Source organism: Haliotis rufescens, unplaced genomic scaffold (genome assembly GCF_023055435.1).
Source record: "Haliotis rufescens isolate VD_foot unplaced genomic scaffold, xgHalRufe1.0.p SCAF_1, whole genome shotgun sequence".
Classification (NCBI taxonomy): domain Eukaryota; kingdom Metazoa; phylum Mollusca; class Gastropoda; order Lepetellida; family Haliotidae; genus Haliotis; species Haliotis rufescens.
The window spans coordinates 12,997,348-13,002,988 of NW_025963779.1; the positions used below are offsets into that span (position 1 = coordinate 12,997,348).

The 5,641-nt window shown below is 43.0% G+C and overlaps 1 non-coding gene across 1 annotated transcript; it reads left to right on the forward strand.

Moving 5' to 3' along the window:
- Positions 1-3,931: 3,931 nt before the first annotated feature.
- Trnay-gua lies at positions 3,932-4,018 on the forward strand. The gene is given in 2 exon segments: positions 3,932-3,968; positions 3,983-4,018. It is a non-coding gene; the product is annotated as a tRNA-Tyr (tRNA).
- The last annotated feature ends 1,623 nt before the right edge of the window (positions 4,019-5,641 follow it).

The window sequence follows — 5,641 nt, forward strand, 5'->3', positions numbered from 1 at the left end:
ATCCACATCCACATACGCATACACATACACAATCTCATACACACATACACATACACATACACACATACACATACGCACGCACACACACACACACACACACACACACACACACACACACACACACACACACACACACACACACACACACACACACACACACACACACACACACACACACACACACACACACACATACATACATATACACAACCACAACCACAACCACAACCACAACCACAACCACGTCCATGTCCACAAACAAAACCAAAACCACATCCACAACTATATCCACATCCACACCCACACTCACATCAACAACCACAACCACATCCACAACCACAACCACAACCACAACCACATCCGCAACTACATCCACATCCACATCCACATCCACAACTACATCCACAACTACATCCACACATCCACACATCCACACTTCCACACATCCACATCATCCACATCCACAACTACATCCACAACTACATCCACACATCCACACTTCCACACATCCACACATCCACACTTCCACACATCCACACATCCACACTTCCACACTTCCACACATCCACACTTCCACACATCCACATCATCCACATCCACATCCACATCCACATCCACATCCACATCCACAACCACAACCACAACCACGTCCATGTCCATGTCCATGTCCATGTCAATGTCCATGTCCATGTCCACATCCACAACTATATCCACATCCACACCCACACTCACATCAACAACCACAACCACATCCACAACCACATCCGCAACTACATCCACATCCACATCCACATCCACATCCACATCCACAACTACATCCACATTCACATCCACACATCCACACTTCCACACATCCACATCCACATCCACATCCACAACTACATACACAACCACAACCACAACCACAACCACAACCACGTCCATGTCCATGTCCATGTCCACATCCACAACTACATCCACATCCACAACTATATCCACATCCACACCCACACTCACATCAACAACCACATCCACATCCACATCCACATCCACATCCACATCCACATCCTAATCCACATCCACAACCACAACCACAACTACTCCCACATCCACAAACACAACCACATCCACATCCACATCAACAACTACTCCCACATCCACAAACACATCCACATCAGCATCCACATCCACAAGCACAGGCACAACCTCATCCTAATCCACATCCACAACCACAACTACATCCACAAACACAACCACAACCAAAACCAAATCCATACATCCACAACTACATCCACATTCACATCCACACATCTACATCCCGTCCACACATCCACATACACATCAACACATCCACACATCCACATCCACATCCACATCCACATCCACACATCCACACATCCACATCCACATCCACACATCCACATCCACACATCCACACATCCACATACACATCCACACATCCACATCCACATCCACATCCACACATCCACACATCCACACATCCACATCCACATCCACACATCCACATCCACACATCCACACATCCACATACACATCCACACATCCACATCCACACATCCACATCCACATACACATACACATCCACACATCCACACATCCACATCCACATCCACACATCCACATCCACACATCCACACATCCACATACACATCCACACATCCACATCCACACATCCACATCCACATACACATACACATACACATACACATACACATACACATACACATCCACACATCCACATCCACATCCACATCCACACATCCACACATCCACACATCCACATCCACATCCACACATCCACATCCACACATCCACACATCCACATCCACATCCACACATCCACATCCACACATCCACACATCCACACATCCACATCCACACATCCACATCCACATACACATACACATCCACACATCCACACATCCACATCCACATCCACACATCCACATCCACATCCACACATCCACATCCACACATCCACACATCCACATCCACACATCCACATCCACACATCCACATCCACATACACATACACATCCACACATCCACACATCCACATCCACATCCACACATCCACATACACATCCACACATCCACATCCACACATCCACATCCACATACACATACACATACACATACACATACACATACACATACACATACACACATACACACATACACACATACACACATACACACATACACATACACATACACATCCACACATCCACATCCACACATCCACATACACATACACATACACATACACATACACATACACATACACATACACATACACATACACACATACACACATACACACATACACACATACACATACACATCCACACATCCACACATCCACATCCACATCCACATCCACATCCACATACACATACACATACACACATACACACATACACACATACACACATACACACATACACATACACATCCACACATCCACAACTACATCCACATCCACATCCACATCCACAACCACAACCACAACCACAACCACAACCACATCCACATCCACATCCACATCCACATCCACATCCACAACTACATCCACATCCCCAAACACAACCACAACCACATCCACATTTACATCCACAACTACATCCACAACTACATCCACATCCACATTTACATCCACAACTACATCCACAACCACAACCACATCCACAACCACAACCACAACCACAACCACATCCACATCCACATCCACATCCACATCCACAACTACATCCACATCCCCAAACACAACCACAACCACATCCACATTTACATCCACAACTACATCCACAACTACATCCACATCCACATTTACATCCACAACTACATCCACAACCACAACCACATCCACAACCACATCCACAACCACAACCACATCCACATCCACATCCACATCCACATCCACATCCACATCCACATCCCCAAACACAACCACAACCACATCCACATTTACATCCACAACTACATCCACAACTACATCCACATCCACCTCAACATCCACATCAACATCCACATCCACATCCACATCCACATCCACATCCACATACGCATACACATACACAATCTCATACACACATACACATACACATACACATACACACATACACATACACATACAAATTCGCATACACATACACACACACACACACACACACACACACACATACACATACATACATATACACATCCACAACTACATCCACATCCACACATACACATCCACACATCCACATCCACACACACACACACACACACACACACACACACACACACACACACACACACACACACACACAATCAGACAATCATATTACTCGAGTAATCTTTTGAGATGGGCATATAGAGATGCAAAAGTGCTGACGTCAACAACATTCATTCACACATATTTGTTAGCTGCTCTATTACGTCATGGCACAGCGCCCGTGGTGATGCCGGACAACAAACGATCACACTGCAAGGAAGGCAAGAATTTAAACTTAAGATTTTACTACCTCTTCTATCAATATAGGAGAAAATATAAGGGATGTCACTCTTCCTGGCCTGCGGTACCATGTTCACGTGTGTGAGTACCTGAACGCGTCCTGTGCAATTATGTGTGAAAAGTTGAAGAAAATAGGCACCGTCAGACGCGTACGTTGCTGACGTATAATATACCGTTGCATTAATCAATGAGACCGCGTGTGTCTACAGCGCCATGCACTTGCGTCAAATATGAAACACGTTTTTCATGTTAGGTCTGATCCTGAAGGGATAGAAACACCCATGTATATGTCAGTATGTAGGTAACTGCCTAATTTATTTGTATCTGTTTTAAATATATACTTTTTTGTCTAAATGCAGATATATTTTTTTCTTCTTGAGTTAACTAAACGATTTAACATCTACATAATTTAAATGCACCTTCCACTCCAGCCCCGTGATAGCTCAGTTGGTAGAGCGGAGGACTGTAGAGGCAATCTGAGATATCCTTAGGTCGGTGGTTCAAATCCGCCTCGCGGGAACTTTTTGTACTTTTTTACTTTTACGATTTTTAATCGCTGCACAATTTATTAGTTGTTATCAATTTCATTTTCAGTCCGCAGTTCGTCATGACGAATCGATCAATTATAATCGATCGATTATTTGTACTTCAAATTCTAATAATGTTCGAGACACGTGGAACTCACTAGCACGTGCACCAGTTCAGTATTATCACAATTATCACATCATGTACGCGGATAGAGCTAACCCACCGCGAACGTGAACGTTCCGAGATAAAATATATGTTACTGAATGTCTGGTAAACAACACAGGCTCACATGCAAATGTAACTCACCTCTAAATACAGGTTTTTTAATCTATGATTGCACATATCTGCCCTTAAAAAATAAAATAATATTAATATTTATGTAATCATTTTCGACACGTGGCGATTAGGGCTGGGACGGGTAAATCGGGTCGGGTGGGTCCTGAGTAGGACCCGGGTACCCACAAGACTACCCGGACCCGTGGTTAGTCATGGGATATATTGTTTAATGACAAAACTCACTATAGCTCAGTGGTTACACTACAAGTCGCTAAAGCTCACATTTCTTTCTGACGATGCACACATTCCTTTTGACTTGTATATGTTTGAGTAAAGATAAAGCTTCAGTCAACTTCAGTGAACGCATGTTCTGATTGTTTGATACATGTATCTAAATAGTTTTAGCCAGGGCAGCGGTAAAATAATTATTATAATCAGACATTGTGTTCCCAAATCTTGAGACTTGCAGTGGGTACCCGGGTAGGGTCGGGTAATAGGGGGTCGGGTACCCAGGTAGTACATTTGGACTCATCATAGCCCTAGTGGCGATACAATTTTTTCAACAAAAATATATTCATGATAAAATGTGAATCTCAATAACACTATGCATGTAATGCAAAAGTGCATATATTACTACATCTGTAAACATACGTCATTCTTTGCTACAGTCTAGTATAAAATAAATACTGCGAATTCGAATTTAATATGATGTTATTGTGTATGTCGTGTATTAATATTTATCTGGTTGATTCACGTGATCTTGCTAAAACAAGGTGTATCCCACCTTGGGGGGAAATAAATGTCTTAGCCACGAAGAAAACAGGTTACACGTGGATTTCTCAGCGGAAGAATAAATCCCTTTATAATGCCCCGCTTCGAAGCAAAAAGCCGAACGCTTTTTCCCGAGACACTGAAAGTCACGTGACATAGCACAAGTTAACCTCAGTTCAATTGAACAGCTGTTTTCTTTCAATTTTGAATTTGTTTTCATTCTGTTACAATGTTATAATAAAATTAAACATGTCGGTAAGATACATTTGTTGTAGCAGGATCGCTCGGGGTATTATGTTCTTTAATACGTCACGCGCGAGTGACGCATAAAACCCCATGTACCCCGAGTGATGGGGTTTCATGCGTCCCTTGTTAAGTTTTATACCACTAGCCTCCGTATGTAACGTAACGAGAAAAGCATAAAACCCGCTGTAGCCCTCGCGATCCTGCTACAATTTATAATGTACCCCTCGTGATACCGCTACAGGTTATATATTATGCGTTATTTTATACATGTAGACAGTTATATATTGCCTTTGTGACTGCACACAATAGTATTGCCTTCAA